Source organism: Bidens hawaiensis, unplaced genomic scaffold (assembly GCF_021521415.1).
Source record: "Bidens hawaiensis isolate Kalapana, Puna unplaced genomic scaffold, B.hawaiensis_p1.1 tig00008321_1, whole genome shotgun sequence".
NCBI lineage: Eukaryota > Viridiplantae > Streptophyta > Magnoliopsida > Asterales > Asteraceae > Bidens > Bidens hawaiensis.
In genome coordinates this window covers 808,967-824,088 of record NW_027491591.1, presented here as the reverse complement: position 1 = coordinate 824,088, position 15,122 = coordinate 808,967, and the positions used below count along the sequence as shown (strand labels likewise).

Below are 15,122 nucleotides of genomic sequence, written 5' to 3'. Positions count from 1 at the left end.
ACAAAATGATAACTGTTACTGAGATAAAAAAAACAACAAAACCAATATGATATAATTTTTATAAACAATACCTGTGAAAACCACGTGGTTCTAACCAAGGAGATCCTTCTTCATTAATCGCCTTTAAGATTCCAGCATGACGATCAGATATTAAACATACCCCTTCAATATCTTTTGCAACATGTTTCTTTACATGAGAAAGAAACCAATTCCAACTAGGGTAAGATTCATTCTCAACAATAGCAAATGCAAGTGGCAATATCTGGTTGTTACCGTCAACTCCCATTGCGATCATCATCTTGCCTTTATACTTACCATACAAATGTGAGGCGTCAATACTAATCACAGGTCGGCAATGTTTAAATCCCTTTATACATGGATCAAATGCCCAAAACACACGTCTAAATTCCACCTGATCATTCGTCGGTCTCATAACACACCATTCAACGATAGTCCCCGGATTAAACTTTCGTAATGCATTTAAAAACTTAGGTAACAAAATATAAGATTGTTCCCAATTCCCAAAAACATGTTCAATTGCCTTTTGCTTTCCTACCCAAACCTTCTTATATGAAGGAGTATAGCCTAACTTATCAATCATTTCGGCTCTCAAAGCGGTATTATTAATAGAAGGTTGCTCTTTTATAAGGTGTTCGATTTCTTGAGCAATTAAAGTTGCATCTAGGTTTGGATGATCCTGGGTAATCTTATAATGCAAACAAGTATGTGGACCTATATACCGTGTGATTTCAAAAGATCCACTACGCTTACGTTTACTTGCACGAACATGCCATTTGCAACCTTGTTCATGTAACTTACATATTATACACCAAGTGGTTGGTTTCGATTCTATAACCTTAAAATGTTTATGTGACTTGATATGATAGAGTTTGACAGCTCTAATAAATTCTTCCTTATCATCAAAAGAGTCTTTTCCCAACTCACTAGTGAAATCATTTTTACTCACAGTATGTGAAATCATCCAATTGTTATCAACATTCAAGTTAGTTTCCTCTAAATTGGTATAAGTTGAAGGTACTTGAACATTACCATGTGATGTTTCATCTGCAATTCTGTGAGCCTCATCCCCAGTTTCGTCATCTTCTAACACATCATCAATATCATCATCGTCGTCATCATCATCTTCAATTCCATCTTCTAAAACATCATCCACATCATCATTATTCACAACCGCAAAGTGAGACATTGTGTTAAAATCTTCATTCTGCATCAATTTTAATATTGCAGTTATTTGATCCTTTCTGTTAAAGAAGAAAATTACATGGTAAGCATCAAACAATACAATTATTTGTTTAATACTAGAATCAAACATTATAATATCGAACCAACAGTGGACAACAACTATTAGAATCAACCAACACATGCTATTTTACCTATTAGAATCAAAAACTAAACAAATATTATAATAATAAAAACCAACAGTGGACAACAAAACATAGAATAATATATATAATCTATTAGAATCATGCTATTTGACCTATTATAATCAAACCCACACTGTTTGTTGATTGTAGAATCAAACCAACACCACATGTGTCCCACTCACTTTCTTTCAAGTTGATTAAACAGACAACCTCAACAATATTGATCTTCGTTACGCTGTAGAAAATTAATTGAAAAAGCAACAGATGAATGATATCGCGATTGAAGAATGATATCGAACCTTGAATTGGCGATTGAAGAATCGCGATTGAGAGCAGGGAAATCGATTATCAATTGAAGAACTTCATCAGTCTGTTCAGTTTCTTCGTACGTGGGTTTATGGTTTTTTCTTTTTTTATTTTTTAACCCTATTGATAAAGAATTAAATAAAAAGGAGAGAGAATAGAAAAATCCCCATTTTGGTAAATAGTTTTAAAATAACCTATATTGGTAAATATTTTTTCCCTTCCACCCATTTTGGTAAAAAACTCTTCTTTTTTCAACCTTTTTTTATTTTTTCAGTTTTTTTGTCTCCATACGTTGTTCGGTTATTTTTGTTTTTTATTTTTCATATAGTTTTATTTTCTTGTTATTTCTATTGATCGGTTTAACTCATTAACTCTGTTAATTACTTCTGTTTATTTGAAGGATGCAAATGTTCTTAATGTATACGGGACAACCATATACTAAATACAAATATAAACAATAAAAAGAAATATAAAGAAAACAAAAATCTCGAGCTTCTCTCTTTTATTTAGTCTATTCTAACTCTCTTCGCCGTCTCTTTGCATCTTCTCTTCGCCGCCCATAGCTAGCACCACCAAGTCACCCCGCTAATGGCATATGATACATGTACGAATGCTTGATGATTATTAATTTCTATTAAAAAAGAAGGGGTATCGATTTTAAATTTTGCTTTAGACCTTAGATATATTAAACCGTCCGTATATATAAAAAAGGGTATTGATTTTACATGTACGTCTTTAATATTCACTTACCTAGCTACCAAGCATCAAAATCTATACAAAATATCTATTTCGGGATGTCCGTGAAACACAAACTTGATTGGAATACCAAAACATCTCAGACATGTTTAGGGTCGGATACTTGGTGAGATTGCTTTAAGATTTTTCAGGTAACCGGGAGTATTAAAGCTTTTCATGGGTATGAAATATGATGATATATATTGTTGGTTATCCTACATAATTACCAAATAACATTTACCCCTTATATACCTTCATGGTTCTTTTTATTTGAAGTATATATATCGTATTTATTTTAACTGTCTTTCTGATAAATACCATACAGAGTTTGGGCCGAGTATATTTTACGTCCGAACGTGTATTTTAATAAACTAGCGGGTATATCGAAAACCCGTGGCTATACCCAATATCTATCTCGTAATTACTCGATAGATACATGAGGGGTTTTGGGTCGGTTATGTTACAACCTTTTATAACTGGGCATTTGAGATTATCTAAACCCGTCCCATTTCCATCTCTATCTCCATGACATATATATTACAAAATTCTTCTTAGAACTTATGTCATTGTAGAAGGTCTTCTGGTAATGTCAAAATACCACATATCCAAACAATAACTTCATAACAAAAGCAACTATAAAACTACTTAACAAATCAAATTTTCAATCAATACTAATATTCAACACGATTATACTTCTCATCTTGAAACATGACAAGTCCAAGCAGAAGCAGTGTACAAAGCAGTCTCTTTCCACCCTAACCTAAGTGTCCCATTTTCTTGGACCAGATTATACCCATGTGTTGGTGGAAACATGTTAAGAATTAATTGAGCCTGTGCTAGCGAGTTACTACTCATTGGTACTTGCAAGAATCCGTTTCTCCCGAGCTCATTTCTCCAAACCCTAAATTTATCATCCCCACTCCTCCCGGGTCCTCCAACTGCAATTATGTTGTTGATCTCTCTATGGATCAATGAGTGCTCAACGCGATGTCGGTTGTTGTCGTCGTTTGGGAGGAATGCTCCTAGAGAATCAAAGATGGCAGAATAATAATGGAGAGAACTAACAAATCGGTCCAAGAATAAGCCTCCATGAGATATGTCTTGTTCAACTAGAGTGATGATTCTAGGGTTAAGTTCTTGGAGTAGTCTCATGGTCTTCCAATCGGTCCCCGTGGCATCATAAAGCGAATGTTGAAGCCAATGTATTGCGATTGCCTCCCCTCTTCGGATTTGCAATGAAGAGAGATCAACAACATCCCCGATCTTTTTTGCCATAGGATGGAACTCAAATGACATTCCAAGACGTTTTGCAAAGTTAGAGAGTTGTTTTCCCGTCTCTACTAAAAGTTCTATAGAGGTGCCCATGCCAGTCATCCTGACATAGGGTGGGCCCTCTATTCGTGTGGCCAGAATATGAAACAGTGCTGGCCACTGCAAACCTTGCATGATGTCAAGGTCCAGGATATGGACCCTGTCTTGACGCTGGAAAGCTTCGAGAATGGCTTGGTTGGAGGTGAAATGAGCAAACTTGACAAATGGGGATACGTTGTTAAAGACTTGAAAAGCACCAAGAATAAGCTTGTGATTAGTCAAAGGTGAGCAAATACCTAGCCATGAGTTCACAACCCTACTAGCCATGGCTTTTGCAAAGTAAGCAACAACTCTCTCACCACAAGATGGAGCATACGGAGAAGCCATTTGGGTTAACTCAAGAACCATCCTATGAGCCTCACCCAAATTATCAACCGAAATAGCTACCGCACACTCAAATAGAACCGAGATCAAACTCAACCCTTTGTTACCTTGATCACCAAATTGAACATCATCCGACCAACTCCCTCTCACCATCTTCCGTTGTCTTGTTCCACACATCCGCGGTGAAACATCAACATAAGTTGGCATCGTAGCATCGGTTTGGAAACTCTCTTCATGGGTGGATTCAGGTAAGTCTTCAATGAGTGTCTTGGTGACATGTTCAACCCATTCAGAAAGCTCATTTGGTCTCTCCATGTTCACAGCCAGAGTATTATTGTAGCTCCATTGTTCATGGGGCTGTATCAACTCAAGAGCACCTTGACCAGCCTCAAAGCCTGCTCTCATTATATGTTTGTGTGTGTGTGTGTGTGTGTTTTAGAGAGAGAGAGAGAGAGTATTAAGGGTTTGAAGAGTAGTTTTTAGGGTTACAGCTGACCAAATTAAGAGTGTGTGTATATACTTATATGTATGTATATATATACACACACAAATATTTGAATGGAAAATTAATTAATTACATATTAAAGAAATGGTCATTAGTGAAGCATTAGTTTAATAAGGGATGAAGTAATTAGAGAGCAGCCATGGCCGGCATAGTTTAGAGTTGAGACATGAAGAAGAAGTTGAGTTGCTAGTGGACAAACACTCCACGTTGGTTTTGGTGGTGATTTATTACTTGTTTATAACTTTAATTAACTATGATAATGATTATATTAATTCATAATTATATAAATGTTAACAAACCCCATTCTTCAAGTTAGACCTATTCGTTTGATTATGTCATCATTTTCAACTAAATGGACCATACATATGTTGTTGACGACCAAAAGCTCCCCTGGTTGTGGTTTTCACTTTTTAGGGTTTTGTCATATTTGTATTTTATATTAATGTAAAAAAGGTTTGAAAAAAGTTTAATTATATGTTATATATTTATTGTATTAACACGGGTAGGACTTAGGAGTACGATCCACGAAACTTTCTAGTCGGCTAAATTTGTTACAAAACATGTACAAATCTAAAAGTGTAGTTTTAAAAAAGCGTAGAGTTTTTTAAGTACGTGCTTTATAATTAACATAAATATATACCATTTATACCTTTAATCAAACTGTGCCAAGCAATTATAAGGAGACATCACGGTGGACCATTTTGTTATTCATTGTCCATTCTTGTCACCTTGTAAGTTTACATCTTGTCGACGTTAACTTTTAATGGGACGGATTCGGGTTTAACTAATCACACTACGGATGCATGTGTGGCACGTTATACCCACACACAGATCCGATCCTATGCCCCATCCCGGGCTCCTGTTGACACATTCACGATTAAGATGAGTCTATAAGATTGGACCATGTTTAGTTGGAAAATTAACTGAAGCCAAGAAGGAAGAAGTCTACAAAAACATCTTGCCCTTCCATTTCTAGGCAACATACACCTATGGATTTCCGGATGGGAAGAATAAGAAACAACCAAGTATCGTTCATGCGCACCATTTTTACTACTCAACCTTTTTAGCTACCAACAGTTTACTTTTAGTTAATTTTAGAGAGTTTGGTGAGTTTTTGCAAAACAAGATAGAATAAAATAGCAATATAAAATGAAAATAATAACAAGATAATAAAACAGTGTTGCTTTAGGATATCATCCACTTGGGATAAATTAACCGATTAATTAATTTATTAGTTAAGTGTTATGGTTCTCATGTTCGCCTTACCCGTGACACCCCAACGGATCAATCGTCCTAGTTAACGTGGATTGTCTCGTTGATTAGGCCGGATTTTGTGTTCCTTTTAAATTGAAGCCTTTGCAACCTATTTTCCTCTTTGCCTCTAAACTCTTATATATATATATGTATATATATATATATATATATAAAAGCATATGTTATATCTCTCTCTAATATCCTCCATATCTTACTTCAAATTGCGGAAAATAGAAGAGTCGTTTCACAACTAAAATCTTTTCATTCTTTCTCAATAGTTTCTTGTGTTATTGTCGCCGTTATTAGTTTTGTTACATGTTCATCATTCTTGGTTGGTAATTTGTGAGAGAGGTGATCGCTACCAGCTATTGATACTAATGAAACGTAGAAGGTGATCATTGGCTTGGATTAATGAAACTTTTGAACAGCATGATCACTACCTTTGGATTAGTGAAACAATTGGTATATTGGCGATCTCTACCGTTTAAGAGAAAATAAGAAATGTTAGTGGAGCAACTCCCGATTAGAGGATCGGGAAAAGGACGTAGAGCGGATTGGTTAATATCCATTTGAAACTCTATAAATCAGTTTTAATCATCTCTATTCTCTAAATTCTTTACATACTTGTATATATACTTTTCTTCTTTGATTATAAAAAGAGATTACAAACAAGTTAGCATTTGGTTGAAATAAAAAACTTAAAGACCTATTCACCCCTTTGGGTTTCAACATGAATAATGATAATCCAATGCATGAAGATGATGCTCCTTTCTTTATGAATGATGTGGTAATGAGTGACAAACTTTTGTGGTTAATCTTTAAAGGCTAAAAAGGAGCACCATTTCTTAAAAAATAAAAAAATTCCATTAGGTGTGTGCACGGTTAAGTTCAAGAGGCATGTGGTAATGAAGGACAAACTTTTGTAAATGACTAAACATGTAATTTGAAATCTAAATAAAGAGCTTCTAGCATGCTAATGGGCATTTTGTATAGTTTTGTATAAACAATCTAACATCATGTATCAAGTATTATACAAGTCCATATGTTTTAATAGTTTGTTTAAACCACAAGCTTTCCATGAAAATTATAAAGGTTATATTTTTGGGACCATTTTCCGTTGGCTTATTTAAACAAAATAAACACTATAGAATTCCGGTGTAACACCAACCAGTTTAATCATATTGAATATGCTATATTTAAGTTTATTTTGTTGTCTTGGGTTCACTCGAATTTTGAAAACCTATAGTAATCGATTAGACCGAATCAAGCATTTAATCGGTTACAGACTAGTTAATCGTCACTACTAGAAAAAGATATGTTTTTCCACAACCAAACTGTAGGAAGTTTGTTGGAAAAATCCAGTTTCTAACAATTTTCTAACAAAAAAGTTGTTGGAAAAACACATGCTTGAAAATCGTTTTCAACCGTTTTCCAACAAATTTTCTTACAAAATTGTTACAAAAACATGCGGTTGTAAACTTCCTACAACTTTCCTACAAAAACTATTCATAATGTTTATTAAATAATATTGTAACAAAGTTTGAGCTTATTTTTTTGTTAAAAATTTGTTGAAACTACTTGTCATAGGAAATTTATACGAAGATTTTGTAAAAAAATGACTTGTTTTCTAGTAGTGCGTGTACACTTAAAAAGTTATGGGCACTAGACATGCTACATGTTCTCATTTGTTAGTTGTTAGTTGTTACCATAAAAACCTCTTGAAGTGCCAATTGGCATCCTGTTTGATCCCCCATTGGCCCATTTCGATAGCCCATCGAGTCCACAAACCAATTAACATAAAATTTCAGCCCACTGATTAATCTTTGTTTGTGAAATGCAAGTCCATTGTTGATTTTCAATTTTCTTGTCGACTTGTCTGGAACCCAATTTAAATCAGTGTTAGAGGTGTGCGTGATGCGGTTTGGTGCGATTTTTGACTAAAACCGAACCAAAAACCAAACTTTCGGTTTTATGATTTTTTAAAATCATTCGGTTTAGGTTTTTTCGGTTTTTGGTTTTCGGTTTTTGGGTTCGGTTTGGTTTTGAATGCGGTTTTTCGGTTTTGCTAGTCGAGCCAAAACGTTTTGGGCAAAAAACACTTGACCCAAGATATTGAAATCGAGCATGCCATTTTTTTTCTTTAAACTAATGATTAATAGAAAATTGAATATTGGACCTAAGATATTAAAAGGTAATAAAAGACCTATTTTAAATTAAAATTCAAAATCAAAACCGAAAGTACCTATTATTGGTTTTTAATCATACTTTCAAACCAAATATATTTGTATTAACAATATGTAAAAACTAAACAAATATTCATCGGTAGATTTTGTTTTAATGATTATGGTTAAGATGATATGGTTATTTCGATTCGGTTCAGTTTTTTTGGTTCTTAGCAAAATACAAAACCGAACCAAAACCAATATTTCGGTTTTTGCTAAAGTTCAAAACCGAACCACCGGTTTCTATTTCGGTTTGGTTTTTCGGTTCGGTTTTTCGGTTTTGTGCACACCCCTAATCAGTGTTGTAAAAGTCGGATTCCAAGGCGATTCCAAGGTCCTCGGACATCAGCCTTGCCGCCTTTTTCCAACTCGGCCACCATTACTCGCCAAAGTCCAACTCGGTCAAAAGTCGGAGTACTCGGGATTACTCGGCCTCCAAGGTCAACTCGGCCACATTTTTTTATTTTTTTTTTAATTTTTTTATTTTTTTTATTTTTAGTAAAATATTATAAAAAACAACAAAACATGAATTTTTTGAATTATGTATTTTTTTTCATATGAAATATCCTTATTTTGATGTGAATTATGCTTATTTTGACATATATATAATATCCAATAATTATTTTACGTTATATTTATCATATCCGAGTACAAGCCGAGTATTCCCCGAGTACTCCAAGTACTCCCTATAAGGGGGTCTGCCGTCTAGGAACCGCCTAACAAGTTTTACAACATTGATTTAAATCATGAATAGTTTCAGATTTTAAATATGAATATTTAAACAAACATTAAGGTTCACTTTATTTAGTTTTCATGGTAGAAAATACTTTTAAATTGAAAAATAAAACACAATTTTTTTAATGACATAAATCCGCTGTACCATTGAAAAGCTTTCAGGGAGTTTCGTATCGTGGAAGCCAAATCCACCCAGTGATGCTTCATATAGACTTAAACACGTGAATATGACACATTATTAGGATTAGGACTGACATTTCGTGTCGTAACGGGTTTAACATGTCGAATCCAACGCGACTAACACATGCATCAAACATAAATATGACTCGTTTAACTATTTTATACTTTCATGACTATAATTTTAAGTTTCATGTAACCAATGAGAGAAAATGATGGAGTCTGATAGTTTCAATTGTTTAATAGAATAAAAATTACATGTCATACGTTTTTTTATTAACATTTTATAGAATATAAAATTTAAGTGCATGTTAAGCCAATGAAAACATCTAACTATACTATTAAAACAAATTAGTTTTAATTAATATGGCCTCTTGCTATTGATGGATTATTAAACTTTCCATTTTTATCTATAAATTCTCTATTTTTGATGTGAATAAAAAAAATTCTAAACTAAATAAAAATACTAGACAATAAATTCTATTAAATGATTGTTGATTATTAATAAAAATTTGTATCATTTATATTATTCATTTTTCATTATTCATTATAATATATTTTACCCTAAACTCAAATAAATTATCTCCTCTTTCATGTTTTCATCATGTTCTTCCACAGATTTCTACCTTCATTTTCATTTATCCGGCAAATTGACCGTCCACCGTCGATGAAGTTGTTCATCAGCCGGACGTTTAATCTACAGAAATTCGGCTTATCCATGACTGTGTTAACAAACCATCAACGTTTCTACCGGTCACTTAAAGCATCAGGTATTATGTTGTGTATGTTGATTCACATGAAATTATATATATATATATATATATATAGGATTGATTTCTTTTGAGAACCACTTTGAGTTTTAAGAACTCGAAAGAACTCAACGTAACAATTTTTTTTCGAATTTTTATTACACATGTGTAATACGTAAGTGTAAGTGATATACAAAAAATTACGGTATTTTTTTACACACCGAATCGACTTTTTACACATGTGTAACTAACGTTTAAACTTGTGTAATTATCAAAAATACTTATTCTCTCTCCTGATTCATTTTTATTCAAATTTAATCTCAGTCACATATTCAAACTCATTTAATTAAATGTGTGGTCCAAAATTGAGTTCTTAAAGTTCTTACAACTCATCAAGTTCTCAAAATATCCGGGATATTTTGAGAACTTGATGAGTTGTAAGAACTTTAAGAACTCAATTTTGGACCACACATTTAATTAAATGAGTTTGAATATGTGACTGAGATTAAATTTGAATAAAAATGAATCAGGAGAGAGAATAAGTATTTTTGATAATTACACAAGTTTAAACGTTAGTTACACATGTGTAAAAAGTCGATTCGGTGTGTAAAAAAATACCGTAATTTTTTGTATATCACTTACACTTACGTATTACACATGTGTAATAAAAATTCGAAAAAAAATTGTTACGTTGAGTTCTTAAAACTCAAAGTGGTTCTCAAAAGAAATCAATCCTATATATATATATATATATATAAACGAAGACATAAATATCCTACGTGTCGCGATGTGGTCGCTCCCCCTTTTTTGGAGTCACCAGATTTGCTTGATTTTCAAATGAAGGCTTCTCATGCATTTGACCCGAATTCATGGGTATGAGTCCTACCAAACCCAGATATTCTTTAAACGGGTTATAACATCTCATTAAATTAAAAATTATTCTCACCAATTTATTGATGTAAAAATCCTATAAAATAGGATATAATAAAAATTAATATCTTATTTATTTTAAAAAGGAGATATATATCATTTAAATTAGAAAACCAATTTGATAGTAAAAAAATAAATATACGGGTCTTGGGTCTTATCAAACCATGCATAAGTATATTATTAACTTTCATAAATATTATTTATAATTAAAAAACCAATTTTATAGTAAAAAAATAAACGGGTCATGGGTCTCATCAAAACCATATAGCTTTTAAACCGGGTTATAATATCTCATTTATTTGTGAAACAATTTATTATCAAACCATAGGTATATTATTAACTTTCATATAATAAAAAAATATAAATTCAAAAAATAAATAAATATTAGAACACACAATATAAAATAACCCCCGTAATACGGGGGATAAAAACTAGTATATATATGTTGTGATTTAATACACTAATTTAGGCTGCCCACCAGGTGTTCGATCAAATGTCAGTTTGTTATTTTTTATTATTATTGCTTAATGTTTAATTTTTATAATTTATTTATTGATAAATTATGGTTTTAATTATAGATTTATAAGATTTGACCGGTTAATTGCACGTAAACTTGAAATCCATAATCAATTGCAAGTAAATTTCTCTATATTAGGAACAAATCAACCATATGATTAAGGATTACTTTGATTACGGAATTTCAAAATTATAATCAATTATGATATATACGTGGTATGGATGATTTTAACATAATAATCAAATCAATCATATGATTAAGGATCTAATATTATCATAATTATTCTAATTTTAGGGATGGTAATAAATAAAAAATAAGATTCACTATACAAGAAACAAATATCATAGGGATTCTAAAATTATCATAAATCTACAACTTATATCAGTTATGCAATTATTCAATTATTCAATTGATGATTAATTTTATTAATGGTAATAAATAAAAAATAAATTAGTTACATATTTTTGTGCATTACAATCTTTATGTTGTATGTTGAAATATGGTGTAGATTTAAACACATTAATTTTATTTATATTATAATTATAACATAATAATATAATTGAACAACATTAAATTCAAATATTTCAAAATTTCAAAATCCGTAATCAAAGACCTCCTAATTTTCGTCCATATTCAAGCTAATTTAAAATCCCTAATTTTATGATTTTTAATTAATTACCTTTATATCTTCTTGTCTTTATTCACCTATCCAAAAATTCAAACATCTAATACTTATGTATAAATACTCTGACATTTACACAATAATTCTCACACCATCACACCATAATTAGCAAAAACGAATTTGTTTTGTAAGGTATATAGTTTGGTCGTGCTTATATAATTCATTTTGCTATTTAGTTGTTCGGTTCAAAGTATAATTGTTCAAAAATTAATAGTTTGTTTATTTTTAATTTTTCGCCACCAGGAAGATGGAGCCAACAAACATTACAATGTTGAATCAATTGGATGTGCTTAATAACGACTGTGTCCTCAAGGTTCGTATTTTGAAATTATGGCGTCTCAAGGACAATAACAAGCCCGGAGAAGATTGGTCGATAGAGATGATTTTGCAAGACGAAATGGTATTGTTACATAAAAATAAATAATTTGCCATAATCCGGACTTTTACTTTTATTCCAAATTACACATTCATTAATTTTAGTATATTATTTACACAATTTTGTACTAATTATTGGATGGTGAATGTTTATTATATTTATTGGTTAGGTTTTCACCGATTTGTGCTTATACACATTTATATGTTTTTCCGGTAAGGTTATATCGTTTTCCGGTAAGGTTTACATTTGTTCACATAATTCAAATCTTCCATAATTGGTAATTTATTTATTATGTGATATTAATATTAATATTTAATTTTATTATTTCAGATTATTGTCCCCAACTTGATATAATGGATTGAGGATTTGTTGACAAGATATCTTATTTTTTGTTTAATGTTAATGTATATTTTTGTTATTATTCATGTATTTTATTTCACAATTCATGTAATTTAATATTATTATATAATCCAGAAATTAAATTTAACTGATCATTCTATAATACATTAAATTAGTTATAGTTGATAATCAATCTTATATTATAGTTGTTCAAATTCCAATTAAATCACTAATGTCAACGCAATTTAAAATATTATTATACTTTACAATATTATCGTATTTACCATTTTAAAATAATACACATTTAATATGACATTTTAGAAACCGATTTTCACCATTCAAATTTGGATTTTCACTATTTATGTGAAGTTTACAAAAAATGTGTTATATAGTTTGACTTTCACCAGCTATTCAAAAACCAAAATTTAACGAATTTGACCATTTCATAAATTTTCAATATTAATGCTTTAAATAAAAAAAATATTTGTAATAACCATTTCTAAATATTTCAAGTTATTATGATTTTAATGTCAATTTCAACTAAATCTATTAATATATTTATTCCTAAATATCAAAAATAAAATATATAATAAAATGTACATTTATTTAATTCAGTTTTTATATAATACCTTTAATTTGTGGTTAATATTCATAACATATTTAAACCCTTATTTCTATTTTTTATATTTGACCATTTTTTAATTATGTCTAAATTTCAAGATTCATACCTTTAGTAAAAACCCCATATTTTCTCTAACCGATTAAATATGGAATATACAAATTAAATACAAACTTTTACAAAATGAATGTCAAAATTAATGTATAAAATAAACGCCCATTTTAATATTACAAAAAAATCATTTTTTTGAATATTTATTACAATGCAACTGTACTAAATATCTTTTTGAAGTTTACTAATAATTTTTTTATTCATAAAAGTGAACTCTATCATTGGATTTAATAGATCTAACAAAAAAAGTTATTGAATGTTTCTTACACAAAGTTAAAATAAAAATTCTTTTATAACAATTTGTATATTTATTGATTACAATTTTTATATAATTATATGTTTTTTTTTCATATACAAAACATGTATTCTTTCTTAATTTCAAATCTTATTAACAAACACTACAATTATAATTTGTCCAATTCTAGCAATATAATCCATTTGTATTCGTATCTCAAACTCAACAAACATTATTTGACTAATTTTCATTGACATTTAAAGATTTTGATACTTTCCAATCCTATAAAAGTTTACATTTTTTTATTTGAAAATTTTATAATTATATCTAAATGTCAAGATGCATATGCATAAATATAGCATCAATTGACTTCCTGAATTTTTGTATCTTAAGCATTTTGGTATTCCATCATTATTATCGAATTAACTCACTTTCTACTGTTACAATATTTTATAAAATAAAAAACCATATTGTTAGAGTCAAAAATCAATATTCGTTTTCTATTAATAATAATCGCATTACCAAAATTAGCGTTATATTAAATACAATTACTTAAAAAAATTGATTAATATTAATTAATTATTTATTAAGAAATTGTTACACTTTTAATTATGGTATCAAAATATATCAATACATTATTCCTAACTAGAAATAAAAATTATTTGTAACTTTCAACTTATATTCGTTTAAATAAATCTAATTATAAAGTTTCGTTAATAGTCATCAACCATATTCATAAACATCATCTACTAATTTATGTTTTAATTCGTATTTTAATTACTATTTTTATTGTACAAAATTATAATACTTTTTTGACCTAATATAAGTTTTGACTTCAAATCAATTATTAAGTTGACAAACATTAATTTAAATTAGATCATATAGTTTTAAACAACTAAAAATAATGCATAAAATAATTTTAACATAATTGTCAAACAAATATTGGTTGCTAAAAATAAAACACGTTTTCTTCTTAATTTATACATTTTTCTCCGTAAATAACCATTAGTGATCATAGAATGTTTTCTTAGTTTATTCATATTATTTCCATAATGAAAAAACAAATTTTAATTATTTCTATGTTTAAGTTTTAACAAAATTAAATTTCTATTTTCATCACCACCAAATTAGTATGTACGAAATATGATGAAAAGTTTAATCTCCCGAGTAGATGCAATTTGTCTAAATGGGTAAAAAAATACAGCCACAAAGAAAACGGGCTAAACGGATACACAATGAAATAAGCATAACCTAAAGAGCACAATCTATTGAAACAATATTATTATTATATTATTTTTATTATTATTATATGTATTCAATAATTATTTAACATAATTTGTCTGTAAAGAAGTTATAAAAAAAATAGATGAGAAAGCTTTACCTAATTTCCTAAATGATATATATTAGGAATCAACTATATGTCAATTATACTTAAATGAAAATTAATATGTTATTGAATATTAATTAAAATTTTATTTTGAAAATCAATTAATTATAGTATATGAAAGATTAAATTTAGGTTTTAGATTGTCATAACAGTTTGTTTTGTA

The 15,122-nt window shown here is 29.8% G+C and overlaps 1 pseudogene; it reads right to left on the bottom strand.

The window, feature by feature from the left end:
• Positions 1-2,936: 2,936 nt before the first annotated feature.
• Positions 2,937-5,101, bottom strand: LOC143637475 (protein SCARECROW pseudogene; annotated as a pseudogene).
• Between the last annotated feature and the right edge of the window lie 10,021 nt (positions 5,102-15,122).